A 22,582-nucleotide genomic window follows, 5' to 3' on the forward strand; every position below is an offset into this window, starting at 1 on the left:
GTCGTGGTTTGAGATGCTACCTTCTGTGTGTGTGTCACTTTATTCCCGTCATATAATTTCCCATAAAAATCCGCAAAGGCGTCCACTATGTGTTGTGGATGGGACACTGAGTCACCACTTGGGAGTAGTATAGACATAATGGTGGATGCCCTGTTCCGCTCTCTTAATTTGTGTGCCAGGTATCTGTCCGGTTTGTTCGCATAAATGTAATATTGTGTATTCAGTTTTTGAATTGCTCTAATCGAGTAGTTATTGAGTAGGTTGGCTAAGTGTGACCTTTTGGATTCTAACGTGGTAAGTATATCATTTCTATGGGTTAGTCTGTGTTGAGTCTCCAATTCTTGTATCTCTGTGTGGAGCTGTGATATTAGAGATCTATGTTTTTTGTTGCGTAATGTTTTTTCTCTTATGAGTAGTCCCCGTAGATATGTTTTATGTGCTGCCCAGGGGTAGATCGGGTTAGTAGTGGAATCCTTGTTAATGTCCCAATATTCTGTGAGTAAGCCGCTAAGTCTGTCTCTAGTTGTGGGGTCTTTTGTATCTGAGGGGTCATAAGTCCATGTACGAGAACGATGAGTGTCCACACAGCCATCTAAGTGGAGTGCGATAGCCGAATGGTCGGACCATACGCAAGGGTGGATCTTCGAGTCTCTGTATAGGGGTTGAAGAATTTGACTAGTGTAGATATAATCTAGTCTAGTGTAATGTTTATGTGCTGATGAATAGAAGGTTGGGTCTGTTGTCTGTCCGTATAGTGTAGACCATGAGTCCAGTAACCCATGTGAGGTCAAATGTTCTTGTATTGCGTTTACGATTCTGTTGTGTCTAAGTTTTTTAGGGGATAGCGCAGAGCCGTCATCTGTATGTCGTGTCATGGTGATGTTAAATTCCCCTGCTAGTATCAATTTATATTGGGACCAGTTAGTAAGTAGTCTAGAGATGGTGTGAAAGAAAGAGTGCTGATTATCATTGGGGGCATATATATTGCATAAGATAATATCAGCGCCCTGAAGACTACCCTTGACAATAAGATATCTCCCTTCCTTATCTGCGATAGTGGATTCGTGTTGAAATGATAAGCTAGAATGAATCAGGATTGAAACTCCTCTCTTCTTGGTGTCTGTGGTTGCATGAAAATGTTGTGTGAAGTGTTTAGCCCAGTATTTTGGAATAATAGCTTGGGTGAAATGTGTTTCCTGAAGGAATATAATGTTTGCTCCTAAATGACGATATTGGGACATAGCTGTGCGTCTTTTGATATTGGAATTTAACCCCCTCACATTGTGGGAGATAAGGTGTATCTGAGGAATCATAGTAGTGTTGTGTAGTGGCATCTAGTTAGTGTTAATTTGGTGGAAAAACTGTTAAATACATACGGGCCGGGAGGGAGTGTCCTATCCAGACCTGAAGTGTGGTTACCATATATTAGAATGAGAGGGGGAGAAGCCCCGGCACCCTTGAAGAGAAAAAGAGAAAAGATTAAAACCAGAAGATAACAATAATAAAAAAAACAACAACATAGCATAGACAACCCTAGAGTTAACCCCTCTAATAGGTCAACCCATTTTACCTGTCGTGACATTCCTATAATAGGGTTGGAGCTGCTTATACATTATTAGATTTAAAACTTATAAGTCAACTGCATTTAGAACATTTCTAACTATATTCACTAAAGTTAACTGAGCAATAATTTGTTAAATAACTTTATCGAGATGTTCCATAAACTTAAAACTTTGGGATAGATCCCCTACTGAGGACCTCAAGGAGGAGATATCTTGATGAGTGTTTTGTTACTCGGGAAGTGGTGTTTCAATAAGTTCAGATGAAGATCAATAGAAAGCTTCCACTGACCCAGTGGGCCACGAAAAACTGGTGGAATCGATGAGAATTTGGACCAGTATCATTTCTTGGGCCTTTTGTGGTTCACTTTTGTCCATTTAGATTGTCCTGGCTGTGCCGATTGCTTTGGGGTTTGATCCTCTGTAGGCATATCTGGAGCATCCAGGCTCATCAGTTTACAGGTTGGGGCAATATCTTCTATTCCACGAACTGTGAAGGTTTTGCTATCCTTGATGATATATAGGGCGAAGGGGAAGCCCCATTTGTATTTGATTTGTTGCTTTCTCAGGAGGGTAGTCAGAGGGCGTAAAGAGCTTCTTTTTTGGAGTGTGCGGAGGCTAAGGTCCTGAAAGAATTGTATAACATTTCCTTGGAACTTGTATGTTGGTTTAGCTCTAGAAGCTTGAAGGATTTTCTCTTTATCTTGGAAAAAGGATAATTTAATTATAACGTCTCTAGGTGGCGCTTCTCCTTTGGGTTTTGCACGTAGAGCTCGGTGTGCTCTTTCTATGTCAAATTCTGAATCTTCTGACTCCCCTGTAATATTATGAAACAGTTGTTGTAAATAAGTATGTAGTTCTGTGCTGATTATGGTTTCGGGGACCCCCTTCAGCCTGATGTTGTTCCTGCGAGATCTATTCTCTAGATCGTCAACTTTATCCTGCAGGTCTATTATGGCTTGTTGTTGTGTTTGAATAGTTTGGGAGGAAATTGCTAGTTCTTCTGCCATCGTGTCTTTATGTTCTTCCAGTTCATCTAGTCTGCCTCCCAAATCAGCAATATCAGTGCGTATGTCCGTAAGGCTTGAAGTGACGGCGTTATGCATGGAGTCTATTTTTTCCCACAACTTTTCACAGTTGCTTGTAATGTCCTGCTTGGAGACCAGGTCTCTCAAATCTGCTTTAGTTACAGGTATCTTATCTTCGTCATTATTAAAGGTTATGGATTCAGGTTCTGAGTCTCCTGTGATCTCCATTGTTGCTGAGTCTATGTTTTTATACTGCTTGGAGGGTTTAAAAAAGGTGCTTACTGTAGAAGTTTTGATCAGCTTATCTCCTCTGGCTTGTCTTCTGGCGGACATACTAGCTTAGGCCTAGAGCATACAAACTGCCAAATTCTCAGCTTTATGGTGCTTAGTTGCTGTGTTAGAGATGTTCTATGCTCAAAATGCTGATAACTTACTAAAACTTGTGGTATAGCTTAGTTCTCTGTATTTTTGGTCGGTGTTAAAGAAAGTCTCTGCCACTCTAAAGTATGTGTAAGCCTTCAACTTCCTTGCAAAAATTATTTTCCTCCTTTTCCTAATTTTTAAGAACAAGACCAAATATTACTTCATGTATCTCCCAGCTACAAACAGGTATGTCAAACAAGGGTAGGCCTTATGTTATAGATATTTGCTTCCACCTGTGTACAACTCTTAATCCCAGCAGTGTATCGCTATTGATATCTCACTCCTCATAGCTTCTCTCAATAAACTTTTATATCATATGTCCCCAATTTGTCTTTTGCATGCAGCATGGTGTCCGCCATTGATAAGTAGCGTGTAAACGTAGTATGTAGACCTCCCTGCAATCGGTTAATGTGCCGCTGTAAGTGGGAGTTTGCCCCCTGTCAGGTCAGTGTTGTGGCATCTGTCCAATGCTGCCCATTGTGTTTAATACCCGCTCCCAATGTCCACACTCGCGGCCTACCTGAGGGACTCAGAAGGATCCAGAAAGGGCAGTGTCAGCGGTCACCTTGTATCTGAGAGCCGACAAGTATATAACGATTGTTGTACCTCCGGTGACTTGTCCACAGCTGTTAATTCTTGAATCTGTGGAGCGCTTTAGCAGTTGGGTCCGTTGTCGGAATTAGGTTGCAGACGCGCCATTTTTCAGCTCCACATCCCTGCTGCTTTTGGCGCGATAATGTTATTCCCCTTCAACAGGGGTTAAATTGGTATCAAGTCTTTCCAAAAGTGTCCTTGGTGGCTCAGCTCACTTTAAATCATGCTAAGCAAATTGTTTAGACACTTTTAAAAGCGTTTTAATGTTGACTTCTATGTTATACAGCTCAGAGCTCAGAGACTACACAGCCATCTCCAAGCTCAGTCAGGCTCCGCCCCCGATGCCAAACACTTTAAGGGGAAATACCGTCATGTCTCTCTTAGATTTGACAGGGGCAGAACTGGTCGGATCTCGGAATCTATCTAAAGCTGGATTAGGTGTTAAATTAAAGTCCCCAGCAATAATAAGTTTGGTGTCTAAAAATTTAGCCAGAGAGGTAATAAGTGTGCGCCAAAATGCGGGTGCTCTTTGATTAGGGCCATAGACATTACACAAAGTATACCAGTCACCTTGCCATTTTAGCTTCACAATAATAAATCTACCTTCGGGATCAATTATTTGTTCACCTATTTGGTATTCTAGATCTTTGCGGATAAGGATAGCCACCCCTCTACTGGAATTGTTATAGGGAGCACTAAGGACCTCTGAGATGCATTTAACTTTTAGTTTGTCATGTTCAAGGGCATTGAGGTGAGTCACCTGTAGGAGCATGATATGGGCTTGGGATTTCCTCAGGTGAGTCAAGATAGTTTTCTTTTTAATGGGAGAATTAATTCCTCCAACATTCCAGGATAAAATCTTTACTACCATCTAAGGTCTTGAGAGAGGGGGTACAGATAATAAAATTAATAGCTTGAATGTGCCATCACAGAAGAGAGTGCAGAGAAATATCTGCATTGATGCTTTTCACTAAAGTTAAAATTACAGCCTAAAACCAAATGCAGCATTAAATACAATAACCAGAACAACAACACAAAAACAGTAAACAGTGCATCAACATCACAACACAATATTATACAATACCAGGCAATATTGCAATCTTCTTGTATCCACATCTACAGTTCTTTGTATGAGGATTTATGTCCTGACCAATGGTCAGAAAAGATCAGTCAACTGGTGAGTTCAGCCAGGGGAATTCCTCTGGGATGGAGAAGAAGGGGCAGGTGGATCAGTTTCCTGATCCAGAAAATATTGAGCATCTTTGGGTGAATCAAAGAACTTAAATCCCTGTGAGGTGTGAAGCTTTAGGCGAGCTGGAAACAACAGGATAGCTTGGCGTTTTTCTTTGTGCAGCGAGCTACATAGGGGGGCAAAGTCCTTACACTTCTTTGCAACTTCTGAGGAGTAATCTTGAAAGAGATAGAACCTTTTATCATCATAGAGCAACATCTGTGTTTTCCTGTATGCTCTGAGAAGTTGAATTTTTGACTGAAAATTTAAATACTTTATCATCACTGCTCGAGGAGGAGTGCCTTTTCCCATTGCTACCGGCCTGTCACCTCCAATCCGGTGTGCTCTCTCCACTTTCAGTGGTATATACTCAGCCGGTACATGTAACAAGCTGAGAAGTGAGTGTTCAGCAAAGTAGAGCAGCTCTGAGGGACAAACTTTTTCTGATAGCCCCACCAATCTGACATTATTCCTGCGGGAACGGTTTTCCAGGTTCAGACTGATCCGTCTCATTGCTATCAGAAGGAGACATGGCTACCTAAGGGTAAACTAGGTTGCTATTGTTGTGGCAATTGTGCCACTTGCAACAGCCTTATCACCGATAAAAGATTTCATCATCCTCATACAAACAAAATGTTCAGTATAAGACATAAACTTACATGCCTATAAGAGTATGTAATCTATATGATCATCTATGGTCCCTATGCTACATAGGTAAGATGATCATCTTTTTCAGGGACAGTTTAGCAGATTATAAATCGGCTATTCACCAGGCCATCAAGAAGGTCGACTCTGATCAGCCGGTGGTCAGACATTTCCAGCATGCTGGACATATAGTATAATCTTTGCGGACAATGCTCATCGATCATCTGCCCCCCCCCCCCTTGAAACGTGGGGGGATAGGGCACAAGCGTTATTGAATCTTGAAGCAATATGGATCTTCACGTTGGACACAGTTTCTCGAAAGGGATTGAGTAGTAGTGTGGATTTTGCCTGTTGTTACCATTAATCTTCTAAATAAACATACTTTTGGCTCTAAATGTGTTCTCTCCAACCCTAAAAATAGGGGTAAAATATATAATCTACAGTCCCAATGATGAACTGTTTGCTGATCCACAATACATATGTACGGGTATCCTAGTAATATTTTCTACCTACTTCCAGAGTTATGTAGCTGAATATCCCCCTGTATTCTATCATTAGTATGTTAGGTAATGATACATAGGAGTATAGATTACCTGTCTTGCTAACGTTGACATAATGAATATTGAATAGCACATACCCCACTAGCAGTTAATTGATTTGATAGTTTAGCTTTTTTGTAAATGGCATGTATATCTATATTTGAATTTGTTAATATTGCCACTTGCTCTCATGATATAGTTCAGAATTCTGCTACTGAGTGGGTTTGATATTGTTATGGATGGATAAAGTAGTGGTGTATATATTGTATATAACCTGTGTATTTTTTAAATAGATATTAAGCTATTATATCTGATTTCCTTAGAATAGATAAGATAATCAGTATCAGCTGATTCTTGCCTGTCATACTGGCAAGAGATGGTATCCACGATATTGCGGCATGTTATGTTGTCAGCTTGCTATAACGACGCTGGCCTTCCATAAAGACATCAGTTTTGAGCACAGAGAGATGTAGGCGTGAATCCTTGACACATCCTTATCGGTTGAATAGCACGAACGGCTGATCTGCACTGGTTTGTAGTTAATTAATATTGCGGGGTATATTAAGGGGTATTTTTGTGTATGTTACAATATCTGTTTGTCCTCCACTGAAGAAAGCTCCTGCACGAGCTGAAACATTTGGCTGTGGGCCTAGGTCGTTTTCTTAGCACTTATTAAAGGCATTGGAAACTTTATACCTGTGTATGCCTGCTTTGTATCCTCAAGATCAATGCCGGGTCTGGATACTATATGAACAAATTTACTATTGATTTGCAGAGCTCCAGGGTGTGGATTTTGTTGGTGTGTGCCATCTATACTGGACTGGACTGGATATATATATATATATATATATATATATATATATATATAGGTATAGATATATATTTTACCAAAAATCCATTTAATATATATAGATATATTTATTTCTGAATAAACAGAATATATTCTGCTATGTGCAGAACATTGGGATGTAAAAGATTCATATTTTTATGTTGGGTTAGCGCACTTGAGAATATGCGATCGGGTTTGCACGCAAGTAAGGTGATATTTTTGCTCCATTGACTTCTATGGGGGAAGACGTGAACATGCATGCAATATTCTAAGTTGTTTTTTTTTGCGCTTGTTGGGTTAGTGCGCATGCGAAAACAATTTACTTTCAACTTATAATACTAGCACATACCAACTAGAGCAAAAAGCTTACTTTTAGCGCAGTTGGCTCGAGCGGGAGCGTTAATTAGCGATCCACATTACTTTTATACAACATGATAAAAAAAAAGGAATTGTAATTTTATGTCCAAGGTGCTGTGTAAAATAAGCAATTGTGCAGAAAATTTAAATATTGCATAGGTAATAAATCACATAGCCCAGAGACCTTCTCTAGACAATAAAACATAATGAGACGTAAGGAATTGTAACCAAGATAAGGACGGATTTTATGACAACAAGAGATAAGGTATACTGGTAGACTTTGAGTCAGGACGGTAATTATAGGTAATAAACATGGTAAATATGAGTTCCAGGGCTTCTGTGGCTAATTATTATAAAATTAGCATCTCATTTCTGATGCTATTTGTTTTAGTTGAAAATGAGCTAAAAACCCATAAACCTACACTGTCTATTTAGTATCTACAAAAAACAAAAACAAGGGACTATTTTAATGTGCAGTTATAATTTACAATACGTACACAGATTTAAAGTATATGGGTGTTTCATAAACATATTGGGAAATAGAATTTTTTTTAAAAATGATGTACTGTAATCTAAATCTGGAAAGTGTATGGTTGTAATACATCCCGAAAAACCGTGAAAGTCACGTATTTTATTGAATAAAAAGGTCCTGCTGGTTCCCGATAACGCCTAGTTTTTATTATTGGACATTTAAAAAAATGTTTCATCATTTATTGCTTGAAATCCCAGTGATGTGCCAGTGAGTATGAGCAAATAGCACAACTAATTGCTGCTGAAAGACACACGCATGACCAATATACACATCACATGTACACTGCGCGTGCTACTGGAATAAGAATTTCTCCTCACCAACCCTGTTTTACCCTGATGAGAAACGTTTTAAGCACCCTGCACCTGATTGGGTGACATGATTCATGACATCATTAAGCATAGCAAAACCTCTGTGCAGTAAGACTACATTTTCCATGATGCTTCGGCCTGGGTGAGCATGGCGGCCAGCAGCTGGCTGCAGTTTATGCAGCTGGTCGCAGTGTCAGGTTGAGAGCTGCCCGTCCTGCCTTACAGTTTGTACAGCCACTGTGAGTGCGACTTCAGACCGGACCTGCTGGTGAGGCCTGTACACAGGGCACCATTACCAGCTAATACACAGGCACCAGCCTGTATAGTATAAGATAATATAATACACAAGCACCATTACAATCTATACGTTTTTATTTGCTCTTGAGAAAGATGTTTTATTGTTGAAACGCGTTGAGCTGAGCTAAACATTAAAAGCTTTGTTCATTTTTTATCAACACTCATATGCATACAGAGTACCTTACCCTTCCTCATTGGAGTTTTCCTTTGGATCATCCAGACCAAGAGGCTCCTTTTCAGAACAGCTGACATTACAGATCTTATGGAGTGAGTATACTGCACTCTTATAATTTGGCTTATATATACACTTCAAGCACATTTCCTTTGTTTAGCAGAGATATCTACAGTACATATCTGAAGTGATCTTTCACGACCTGTGCCATCTACATTTTACCAAGTTACCATTACCTACCTGTATGATTCTGTGAGACCCCCTCATTCCAGTCAAATATCACCTTGTCCTGGTTTTGTAAATTATAGCAACCTTATGAAAGTGTAATGTTGACTTTCTGACCCTTTTAAGAGTTATAATATTTCTGCCAGCTGATGATATTTTTTTTCTGTGTTCAACAAAAGTTGTTTATTCTTTGGCAATATTGTGGGTTAGTGTCCATCATCAGATGTTATACTTTTTGTCAAGAAGGAACCTTGTCAACTTTATCAACCTTGCTTATCATAACATGGGTGTAACCACATTACTGAAGGGATTTTACAATATTTTGAATGTTTTACAATGTTTTGAACTGCAGGTTCAAAATGCCCCAAAAAAATCATATTCATTACACAAAGGTTTGGTATGAGAATTAAACACCTTGAGATTTATATTTTTAAAATAAAATATTTAGTTATGCATAACAAAACAACTTTGCAATATATTTTTGCTATTTGGTTGTCCTTATTCAGGTAATTTAGATCTAAAATTTAGCTATTTCAAATTTTTAGGATTTGAAATGCTCCATGCTGACTTTTCAAGGCTATCCCTGCTACATATAAGTCCCTAATAATACAACAATAATACAACAATGTACTGATACTAGCTTTATGTTGCCTGTGGACTAAAACCCATGTTAGCTCTTCTAAATAGGGCAAATGGTGGGTGGAGTTTAGTTAATAAAAAATAATTATAGCAAAAAGGATGTTAATTTATTTTAAAAACATTAAGCCTTGGCTGATATGTTATTTTATAGCAACACAACAGAAATGTCTTGTAATTACACGGTAGTTACTGTATGCTCATAGCTGGCAAAAAGGGGTTGAGGTGACGTGGGTTTGGCTGGGGGAATAATGCTTGCTTCTTAAATACAAAATACTGTTATTTGTTAATATATTAAAGGCTAGATTGCAAGTGGAGCGCTAAATTATCACTAAATTTGCCCTTTTGCGGGCACTCGATAATTAACCAGCTATTACAAGTGTCTGGTTATTGCTACCGTGAGCTTGCGGTAGCAATTAGTGCTCAGAATATTAACCAGATAATATGTATACACTCATAGTAACACATAAATATATATGTATATAGTCATATGCATATATATTTAAAAATATGCTGCCATCGCTGCGCTACTTACCCCATCAAAACATCAGAACGAGGCTCCCATTGCCTAAGGAAGCTTGCTCTTGTGACTGCAATGCTTCTCAGCAATGCGAATGTGAGCTCACATTCGCATTGCTGTTAACTTGTAATACTAGCGCACATTAGCGTGCACTGGTATTAAACAGTGGAGCACAAATATTGCTTTCATGAAAGCGATATTTAGAGTGCCACTTGTAATCTGGCCCTAATTGTTTTGTATTCATGATTCTGCTTATTGTTATTTCTGAACATGTATTTCTACAATTTCAAGAGTCCGACATATGGATCGTTTTAGACATTTGACACATATGTTTTGAGATGTGCCTGTCATTAGGAATTCAGTTTACATGCAGTCATTTATGGCTATATTTCCAAGCAGATATAAACAGTAGCTGTGTCTTTCTATTAATATTTAATCCCAACTTGATTAATCAGCAACTTTATGTAGCATGTAATGAATAACTATTATCTTAAGAGCTACACTACTAAGTGTTAATACCTAGCAGGCTGTGGGTCTATAAGCAATGGTTTTAATAAGGATAATAAACACTAAACTAACCTGATAATAATATGCAGACTTCATTTAAAAAATTTGAAATAATTGTAAAGTTTTAGGGGTAAATTTATTAAATGCTATAGAAAAATCATGTCCGCTCAATATAGCTAAATGCCAACTACATACGCTGTTGGCATTTATCATTGCACAAGCATTTCTAGTGAAATGCTTGTGCAATGAAGCCCCCTGCTCACGGGTGGCCAATTGGCTGCTAGCAGGGGCTGTCAATCATCCAGATCAAATCAGCATGATTTCAATCCGCCACCTGTCTTCATAAAGTAGCAAGGCCACCATGTTATAACATAGGCTTTCCATGTGCTATAATGAGAGAAGAAAAATACCATGTTTATAATTTAGCTATTTGTTTTACTTTGAGATTGACACCTTGTGACTGCACACAGTACTGATCCCAAAGCCACAAATCGATATATAAAAACTATGCACTCGAGTGCCATTCAATCAAGTATGTGTACAAAGCATGCACACAAATCCATGGCTAAGTATGCACATGGATGACCTTAAAGGAGCCTATCATAGAGCTAAAGCAAATTAAAGCAACCTTTATTTCACTGTTGTCCCTTTAAAGGGACAATTTAGTCAGGCAAGCAGCTGATCTTTTATTTTTATTTTTTAATGTTATTCCAAGTTGCTGTAGGAACACCTCATCAAATGGACTGGACCCACTCTCCCACCTTTCAATTTGAAGTTGATTTCTGCTTCTGCTTCTTGTTTACATTGCTTATCTATAGTCAATACAAAAGTATTTAAATTTTCAGTATATGTGGTGGTTTCAAAAGGCAAAGCAACTATTTAAAATAGCATATGATAGCTAAATGAGCTATTTGTAAACCATTTCATATACTCCGACTGGTAAAATGGAACTAACATTTTTACAGTACAACGTCCTTTTAAAGAATGACTGCCAGTATTTCTCACAGACGTCTAAAGCCCTCAGAAATCAATGCTGGGCAACCATGTTGCAATTGGAAATCCAGTGAACAGTGGAAGTTGCAGAAATCAGTGGATGCAGTGGTCATACCTCCCAACATTTGTGGCTGAGAATGAGGTTGGTAGGATCCTTAATCATTTTGTGTATGGAACCATGTTGGGAGGGATTCAGGGGGTGTTAATGGGTGGGATTGTGGGTGTTTTTGGGTGGTCTGTGGGTGTGTCAGGACAGTTTGTGCGGGTTTCTGGATGTTCCATTGGTGGGGCTAAGGGAAATTCTGTAAAGAGGAACATAAGGCTGTCTCAGAGGGACAGAGCTCAGAATTAGGGACTGTCGCTCTCAAATAGGGACAGTTGGGAGGTCCGGGGAGTGGTGTTTGTAATGCCAGTAAACTAGGGATCTAAGGCCCGATTCTAAAAACTTTGCAGGGTCTGGCATGGTTTTGCATGCTAACATTCACAGGGGCCGCTCTCAGGGAGTTCTATTAAAAAAAGGGTCTGTCCCTGCGAGTTGTGAGATGCCTCCCTCAGAAAGAAATGGAGCTCGTAGGAAATGGAAACTTCGCTGGGGAATGTGAAGTTAGCAGGGAGCGCAGTTTAAAAAATAAATATTGCAGTCAATAGAAATCAGCTTTTACAATAAGAAAAATAATATGCTTAAAATTTGTATTATCAATAGGAATTTCATAGAGTTAATTTTTGGTCCAGCACCTGGGTAGCGCTTGCTGATTGGTGTCTAAACATAGCCACCAATCAGCAAGCACTACCCAGTTGCTGAAAAAAAATGGGCCGGCTCCTAAGCTTACATTCTTGCTTTTTCAAATAAAGATACCATGAGAATGAAGAAAAAATAATCATAGGAGTAAATTAGAAATTTGTTTAAAATTGCATGCTCTATCTGAACCATGAAAGTTTAATTTTGACTAGACTATTCCTTTAAAAGCAGGGAACACACCTTTTTGAGGCACTTAAAGGGACAGTCAACACCAGAATTTTTGTTGTTTAAAAAGAAAGATAATCCCTTTATTACCCATTCCCCAGTTTTGCACAACCAACACAGTTATATTAATATACTTTTTACCTCTGTAATTATCTTGTATCTAAGCTTCTGCTGACTGCCCCCTTATTTCAGTTCTTTTGACAGACATGCAGTTTAGCCAATCAGTGCTCAGTCCTAGGTCACTTTACGTGCATTAGCTCAATGTTATCTATATGAAACGTGTGAACTAATGCCCTCTAGTGGTTAAAATGTATTAAGATTAGAGGCAGTCTTCAAGGTCTAAGAAATTAGCATATGAACCTCCTAGTTTTAGCTTTCAACTAAGAATACCAAGAGAACAAAGCAAATTTGGTGATAAAAGTAAATTGGGAAGTTGTTTAAAATTGCATGCCCTATTTAAATCATGGAAGTTTTTTTTGGACTTGACTGACCCTTTAATGCAAAAACTGCCTAAGTCAGAGTGTTGTAGATTTTTTTTTTCTGGGTTTTATTTGTTGGAAGATCACATTACAGATGGAAAAAATCTGACATTTATATTGGTGTTATTTCTGTCATTACATTTCAAAAACCTGCAATGTCATAAGGGTGTGTAGACTTTTTTTTTAACCCATTGTAGACCAAGATGGTACTGGTAGTAATATTCATTGCTTAGCTATACTCAACAAAAGAGTAGGTCACTTTATTTGTCTGCCTCTTTTCTCCTGCTGCAACTTCTTTTTTCTTTTATTCCGAACAAAATATTTAAAAAGAAAAAAAAATACGTTCACACTAGTTAAGTTTGTTTTTTTTTAAATGTCAACACTTGGATAAGGTATAACAAGTTATCTTTAAAAAGAATTACTTTAAAAAAAACAACAACAAATATTTAGAAAATAAAAAATACTACAACTGGAATTGTTAAACCACCCTACTGAATATATACTGTATTTGCTTTGTATATAAGAGTAAATAAGTGATACACGTGACTAAGATAAATAATTATAAGCTCTGTTTTTATTATTTAAGTCCCTTCCCTCTTAATTATTTCAGTATGCACGTGCCTATGTCTCAAGGCTTACAACATACATAAAAATGCTGAAGACGTTATTAGACAACTTCCTGTTTTTCTTCATGTGCAGCATACATTTTCATAATTTAAAACCTTCCAGTTCCAAACCTATCATTTATAATCACCCTACGCTGTCCTGACTTGAACTGTATTTCTATTAAATGCTATCTTATAAAAACAGTGCTTATTTATCATATTATGGAGATTGAGTCCAAAATTTCCATTTCCCCCCCGGATATTTATAAAAATGGGAATGGACAATTTTTTTTGAAAACAAAGATATCAAAATCTCTCCCAGTCAAACACACTCAAGACTCTTAACTTACACAAGACTTAGGGGCCGATTTATCAAATGTTGGGCAGACATGATTCGCTGTAGCGAATCATGTCCGCCCGACATCGCTAAATTCCGACAGCATACGCTGTCGGCATTTATCATTGCACAAGCAGTTCTTGTGAAATGCTTGTGTAATGCCGCCCCCTGCACATATCTGATCGGGATGATTGCAGTCCGCCACCTCAGAAGTGGCAGATGAGTTAAAGAGCAGCGGTTTTAAGACCGCTGCTTCTTAACTCCTGATTCCGGCGAGCCAGGAGGCTCATGTGGAATAAGCAGCATCCGATGCATAATAAATCGGCCCCTATATCTCAGTACTCATAACCACTGATAATAGATGTCAATTACTGAAATACCAAACTACCAAATGAGTTAATGGAGTGTGTGTGTGTTTTGCAGTTGGACAGCACAGTGTTTATAATAGGTGTTAAAGGGACAGTCTAGTCAAAAGTAAACTTTCATATAGAGAGGGCATGCAATTTTAAACAACTTTTCAATTTACTTTTATCATCAAATTTGATTTGTTCTCTTGACATTCTTTGTTGAAAGCTAAACCTAGGTAAGCTCATATGCTAATTTATAAGACCTTGCACTTGGACAGTTTTTCACAGCTATACAGCGCTAGTTAGATAACATTGTGTTCGCGCCTGTGAATTTACCTAGGAGTCAGCACTGATTGGCTAAAAAGTCTGTCAAAAGAACTGAAATAAGGGGGCAGTCTGCAGAGGCTTAAATACAAAGTAATCACAGAGGTAAAAAGTATATTATTATAACTGTGTTGGTTATGCAAAACTGGGGAATGGATAATAAAGGGAATATCTATCTTTTTAAACAATAACAATTCTGGAGTAGACTGTCCCTTTCAACAATATGTATACCATTTGTATATGGCAACGTTCTAGGTAATGTAAACTGCTTTTTTTCAAAAGAGGATCTAGGCTGCCAATAAACAGGACGGAATAGCAAACTGTTAAATACTGATCACAAATACTTCATTTCTGGTATAAAAAAAAACAACTATTTATGAAGATTAAATTATTGTAACTTACAATCACAAAATTTGACTATGAAATAAAAACAAGAATTATAATAAAGTGATTGCTAAAGGTTATTTCTAGATGTAGCGCTTGCGATTTTTGTTTTCTTTCGTTTAATGCAGATCTAATTTGTTTACAAGATATTGTGCATCTGTCTATTGAATACATATACAGACATATGTCAGTCCACAAAACAGAGAGACTTTACAATAGTACTGATTATAGGTTTAATGAATTTAGAGCATATATTGAAATATACATCTAAAATGGCAACTGTGACCATTTCACAGTGTACTCCAAATGCACAAGATAATAAAGTTAATCCAAATCTACATGGAATACTGTGAACAATGTAACAAAAAAACAAACAGTTTTGCACTTTATCAATGCCCTTTGTGTGTTGAATTTGATGTGCCGATGTTGTCTCCAAAATAAAGAGTAATTAATAGAATATTTTTATTATTTATTCTGCCTCATTTTTCTGTAATTTAACCCTGAAAATGAAGAGTTTTCCAATTCTAAGAATAGAAATTACACAGGGCAGTTGTTAACCCTACTGCATATCATTCCCTAATTGGCCTCACCAGGGGATCAGACAACAACCTGTAAAAAGGTGTTATGTCCTGCCGCTAGGGTCTCACTATAATACTGAAAATGGGAACTGGCATGCGAGAATGCAGTAGAATAATAACAGTTATCACAGTGATCACAGTACAGTAAAAAAAAATAGTGATTAAAATTATAAACACTTTACTTATCTTCAGTCTTTCAATAAGGTATTAATATCATGCAACAGTACTGAGAGTCATCATTCAGTCAAACACAGACAGAGGCTGTGGCATGTATTTATCAAGCCGTCAACCGCAAATACGCTGGAATTCCGCAGCGTAGGGTGATCTTCAAGGGGTTAGTGTTAGTTTTTTTTTAAGGGGGATTGGGTGGGTTTTAGAGTAGGGTTGGGTGTGTGGGTGGTGGGTTTTAATGTTGGGGGGGTATTGTACTTTTTTTTCAGGTAAAAGAGCTGATTACTTTGGGGCAATGACCCACAAAAAGCCCTTTTAAGGGCTATTTGTAATTTAGTATAGGTAGGGCTTTTTTTTATTTTGGGGGGCTTTTTTATTTTGTTAGGGGGATTAGATTAGGTGTAGTTAGTTTAAAAATCTTGTAATTATTTTATTATTTTCTGTAATTTAGTGCTTGTTTTTTTTTGTACTTTAGATAATTTTATTTAATTGTAATTAATTGTAGTTAAGTGTAGTTAATGTAGGGAATTAATTTAATTATAGTGTAGTGTTAGGTGTAATTGTAACTTAGGTTAGGTATTATTTTACAGGTACTTTTGTATTTATTTTAACTAGGTAGTTATTAAATAGTTAATAACTATTTAATAACTATTCTACCTAGTTAAAATAAATACAAAGTTGCCTGTAAAATAAAAACAAATCCTAAAATAGCTACAATGTAACTATTAGTTATATTGTAGCTAGCTTAGGGTTTTTTTTATAGGTAAGTATTTAGTTAGTTTTAAATAAAAATAATTTATTTAGATTTATTTAAATTATATTTAAGTTAGGGAGTGTTAGGGTTAGTGTTAGACTTAGGTTTAGGGGTTAATACATTTAATATAGTGGCGGCGGTATAGGGGGGCAGATTAGGGGTTTATAAATATAATGTAGGTGGCGGCGGTGTAGGGGGCAGATTAGGGGTTAATAAATATAATGTAGGTGGCGGCGGTGTAGGGGGGGCAGATTAGGGGTTAATAAATATAATGTAGGTGGCAGTGGGCTCCGGGAGTGGTGGTTTAAGGGTTAAACACTTTATTTAGTTGCGGCGGGGTCCGGGAGCAGCAGGATAGGGGTTAATAACTTTATGTAGGTGGCGGCGGTATAAGGGGCAGAAGATTAGGTGTTAATATGTATAATGTAGGTGGCGGTGGGCTTCGGGAGCGGCGGTTTAGGGGTTAATACATTTATTAGAGTTGCGGTGTGCTCCGGGGGCGGCGGTTTAGGGGTTAATAACTTTATTAGAGTTGCGGTGGGCTCCGGGAGCGGCAGTTTAGGGGTTAATAACTTTATTTAGGTGAAGCAGGGTCCAGGAGCGACGGTATAGGGGGTAAACAGTATAGTATAGCATGGGTGTTTAGTGACAGGGCACCAAGAAAGATGTAAAAAAGCCAAAGAGCAGCGAGATCGATGACTGTTAGTTAACAACAGTCTGCTGCTCATCGCACCGTACTTGGTGCATGGCTTTTTGCCAACTTTTTTGATAATTATGGAGAACGTATTCAGGTCCGCGGCAGCGATGTTAGGCGATCTTAGGCGAGCGTATTGGTGCCGTTGAATGCAAGAAAGTTGACACTTTGATAAATAGATGCCTGTATCTTTTCTCCAAGATGTTACCTAGCAGACTTCCCTTCCCTTCTTAGCAATTATAAATTAAATAGTTAGAAGGTGTGTCTAAATAGCAAAATAAGAGTATTCTCATAACAAGAAAATATTCTCACACTGGCCTAGCACTATCTGCCTTTGAATGTTACATCCCATTCTTTTTATATAAGCTCTACTATGAGAACAGAAAGGAATAAAAACTTCTTAATGGCAATACTCTTAAAGTCATACATATGTTAAAGGCATATATGATAAATATGACACCCCCACTGGAAGCATGATTTCATCTAAACCATCTTGTTTACATAGTTTTTCTATATCATGTAAATGTATTTTGAGTATAGATGAGGTAAATTAGTTATTCTAATACAATCCAGCATGTAAAATAGCTCATTGGGAACACATTAAAGGGGAGGAAAAAAGTACAGTACACTTTCCCTTTAATTGTCTTAATGGGATATAAAGTATTTTATACTACACTGTGATGATTCAAGCTATGGAATATGCAGCTGACAAGATGGCAGCTTTACAGGCTCATTATAAAGCACTTATGTCGCTTATATTTAAATGTAATATGGAAGCTTCAGTGCAGCTGAAAAATATTAGATCATAAATGTATTTAACTTGTATATTAAGAAAACTTGACATACCAATGCATTATAACTACTTCCTAGGACACCCAAATTGTGAACATGTAATAACAAGAAAATCTGGTTTTCTTACACTCGGATTGAGTAAACAACTTTAAGAAACAGATTGAATAAACACGTGAAGGGCCTTTTCTTGGAATTTACCCAGGAGTTTCCACATATCTACACAACTGCATAATAGTATTGTTCAATGTGAAAATAAAATTAAACAGTGCTTAATTTAGTCTATGGTGTATATTAAAGGGATAAGAAAACCAAATTGTTATCTTATGATACCAAATTGTTATCTTATTATTCAGATAGAGAGTACAATTCTAAAAATAAAATCCAATTCACTTCTATTAACTAATTTACTTAGTACTCTTAGAAACAGAGAAGGGTAAGGGAGTACCACAGTCAGTGATAACCCTAGCTTCTATATGTTCCTGCTCCTACATGCAGGAAAAGAGTATAAGAAAAAATAGACAGTATTTGGTATATAGAAGCGCTCACAGCTATCGGACATAAGAATAATATAGTGTAAATGTGAATAATACACTTTATGGAAAATACACTTATTTGAAGCAATTTAAGAAAATAATATTGGTCAGTAATGATAATACTCAATGATATATAATAATAAATACATTTATTATCTAAAAAGGACAATGAATAGGGGCGTGTCCAAGCCACAACCATGATCGGTTGCTAAACTCAGTGGCTCCTACAGCAATCTCATATGAGGCTGGATAATTAGTCATCTATTAAAGGTGATAAAAAATATAAAACTGAGGTCTCAAAAGCTCATCCTATGCCATACACTATGTCTATTACTACTCTTGTCACTTATTCATCATTGTGTTATGTCTTATTGAAAATATGTAATTTATTTCAGTTTTTTCACTTTTAAGCAAAACCTCAATAAAAGATTAAAAAAAAAAAGGACAATGAATAAAATAGTGATGTCACTATTATAATAATAATATTCAAAAATAGTGGCCAATGCCAAAATGATCATGTGCAAAACACTTAGGCCTAGATTTGGAGTTCGGCGGTAAAAGGGCTGTTAACGCTCCGCGGGCTTTTTTCTGGCCGCACCATAAATTTAACTCTGGTATCGAGAGTTAAAACAAATGCTGCGTTAGGCTCCAAAAAAGGAGCGTAGAGCATTTTTACCGCAAAAGCAACTCTCGATACCAGAGTTGCTTACGGACGCGGCCGACCTCAAAAACGTGCTCGTGCACGATTCCCCCATAGGAAACAATGGGACTGTTTGAGCTGAAAAAAAACCTAACACCTGCAAAAAAGCAGCGTTCAGCTCCTAACGCAGCCCCATTGATTCCTATGGGGAAACACTTCCTACGTCTGCACCTAACACCCTAACATGTACCCCGAGTCTAAACACCCCTAATCTTACACTTATTAACCCCTAATCTGCCGCCCCCGCTATCGCTGACCCCTGCATATTTTTTTTAACCCCTAATCTGCCGCTCCGTAAAACGCCGCCACCTACGTTATCCCTATGTACCCCTAATCTGCTGCCCTAACATCGCCGACCCCTATGTTATATTTAACAATCAGAATCAAGTTCAATCCGATTGGCCGATCCCATCAGCCAATCAGATTGAGCTCGCATTCTATTGGCTGATCGGAACAGCCAATAGAATGCGAGCTCAATCTGATTGGCTGATTGGATCAGCCAATCGGATTGAACTTGATTCTGATTGGCTGATTCCATCAGCCAATCAGAAAATTCCTACCTTAATTCCGATTGGCTGATAGAATCCTATCAGCCAATCGGAATTCGAGGGACGCCATCTTGGATGACGTCCCTTAAAGGAACCGTCATTAGTCGGGAGACATCGGAAGAAGAGGATGGATCCGCGTCGCCTGCTTCAAGATGGACCCGCTCCGCACCGGATGGAAGAAGATCGAAGATGCCGCTTGGAGAAGATGTTTGCCGGTCCGGATGTCCTCTTCTTGCCGGATAGGAGGAAGACTGTGGAGCCTCTTCTGGACCGGATTATGGATCGCCAACCCCCGCTTGGGTTGGATGAAGATCTTGGAGCCAGGACGGATCGGTGATACCTGGATGGTGAAGACAAGGTAGGAAGATCTTCAGGGGCTTAGTGTTAGGTTTATTTAAGGGGGGTTTGGGTTAGATTAGGGGTATGTGGGTGGTGGGTTGTAATGTTGGGGGGGGGCGGTATTGTATTTATTCTTTTACAGGCAAAAGAGCTGAAATTCTTGGGGCATGCCCCGCAAAGGGCCCTGTTCAGGGCTGGTAAGGTAAAAGAGCTTGTAACTTTTTTAATTTAGAATAGGGTAGGGAATTTTTTATTTTGGGGGGCTTTGTTATTTTATTAGGGGGCTTAGAGTAGGTGTAATTAGTTTAAAATTGTTGTAATATTTTTCTTATGTTTGTAAATATTTTTTTATTTTATGTAACTTAGTTCTTTTTTATTTTTTGTACTTTAGCTAGTTTATTTAATTGTATTTATTTGTAGCAATTGTGTTTAATTAATGTATTGATAGTGTAGTGTTAGGTTAATTGTAGGTAATTGTAGGTAGTTTATTTAATTATTTTATTGATAGGGTAGTGTTAGGTTTAATTATAACTTAGGTTAGGATTTATTTTACAGGTAAATTTGTTATTATTTTAACTAGGTAACTATTAAATAGTTAATAACTATTTAATAGCTATTGTACCTGGTTAAAATAATTACAAAGTTGCCTGTAAAATAAATATTAATCCTAAAATAGCTATAATATAATTATAATTTATATTGTAGCTATATTAGGATTTATTTTACAGGTAAGTATTTAGATTTAAATAGGAATAATTTATTTAATAAGAGTTAATTAATTTCGTTAGATAAAAATTATATTTAACTTAGGGGGGTGTTAGTGTTAGGGTTAGACTTAGCTTTAGGGGTTAATCCATTTATTAGAATAGCGGTGAGCTCCGATCGGAAGTTTAGGGGTTAATAATTGAAGGTAGGTGTCGGCGATGTTAGGGAGGGCAGATTAGGGGTTAATACTATTTATGATCGGGTTAGTGAGGCGGATTAGGGGTTAATAACTTTATTATAGTAGCGCTCAGGTCCGCTCGGCAGATTAGGGGTTAATAAGTGTAGGCAGGTGTCGGCGACGTTGAGGGGGGCAGATTAGGGGTTAATAAATATAATATAGGGGTCGGCGGTGTTAGGGGTAGCAGATTAGGGGTACATAGGGATAACGTAGGTGGCGGCGATTTGCGGTCGGAAGATTAGGGGTTAATTATTGTAAGTAGCTGGCGGCGACGTTGTGGGGGGCAGGTTAGGGGTTAATAAATGTAATACAGGGGTCGGCGGGGTTAGGGGCAGCAGATTAGGGGTACATAAGTATAACGTAGGTGGCGGTCGGCAGATTAGGGGTTAAAAATTTTAATCGAGTGGCGGCGGTGTGGGGGGAGCTCGGTTTAGGGGTACATAGGTAGTTTATGGGTGTTAGTGTACTTTAGGGTACAGTAGTTAAGAGCTTTATAAACCGGCGTTAGCCAGAAAGCTCTTAACTCCTGCTATTTTCAGGCGGCTGGAATCTTGTCGTTAGAGCTCTAACGCTCACTGCAGAAACGACTCTAAATACCAGCGTTAGAAAGATCCCATTGAAAAGATAGGCTACGCAAATGGCGTAGGGGGATCTGCGGTATGGAAAAGTCACGGCTGAAAAGTGAGCGTTAGACCCTTTAATCACTGACTCCAAATACCAGCGGGCACCCAAAACCAGCGTTAGGAGCCTCTAACGCTGGTTTTGACGGCTACCGCCGAACTCCAAATCTAGGCCTTAGGATCTTTGTATTGTTAACCTAAATAGGTTTCCTTAGTAATGCCCAATGAAAAAATATATTCGGATAACAACCATAGCCCTTGTGTGTAAATTATTTAAAAAACATAATTTATGCTTACCTGATAAATTTATTTCTCTTGTAGTGTATCCAGTCCACGGATCATCCATTACTTATGGGATATTAACTCCTCCCCAACAGGAAGTGCAAGAGGATTCACCCAGCAGAGCTGCTATATAGCTCCTCCCCTAACTGCCATTACCAGTCATTCGACCGAAAACATGCAGAGAAAGGAAAACCATAGGGTACAGTGGTGACTGTAGTTTAATGGAAAAATTACCTGCCTTAAAGTGACAGGGCGGGCCGTGGACTGGATACACTACAAGAGAAATAAATTTATCAGGTAAGCATAAATTATGTTTTCTCTTGTTAAGTGTATCCAGTCCACGGATCATCCATTACTTATGGGATACCAATACCAAAGCTAAAGTACACGGATGACGGGAGGGACAGGCAGGCTCTTTATACGGAAGGAACCACTGCCTGAAGAACCTTTCTCCCAAAAACAGCCTCAGAAGAAGCAAAAGTGTAAAATTTGGAAAATTTGGAAAAAGTATGAAGAGAAGACCAAGTTGCAGCCTTGCAAATCTGTTCAACAGAAGCCTCATTCTTAAAGGCCCAAGTGGAAGCCACAGCTCTAGTAGAATGTGCTGTAATTCTTTCAGGAGGCTGCTGTCCAGCAGTCTCATAGGCTAACCGTATTATGCTACGAAGCCAAAAGGAGAGAGAGGTAGCCGAAGCTTTTTGACCTCTCCTCTGACCAGAATAAACGACAAACAGGGAAGACGTTTGTCGAAAATCCTTAGTTGCCTGTAGATAAAATTTCAGGGCACGGACTA

Source organism: Bombina bombina, chromosome 2, assembly GCF_027579735.1.
Source record: "Bombina bombina isolate aBomBom1 chromosome 2, aBomBom1.pri, whole genome shotgun sequence".
NCBI lineage: Eukaryota > Metazoa > Chordata > Amphibia > Anura > Bombinatoridae > Bombina > Bombina bombina.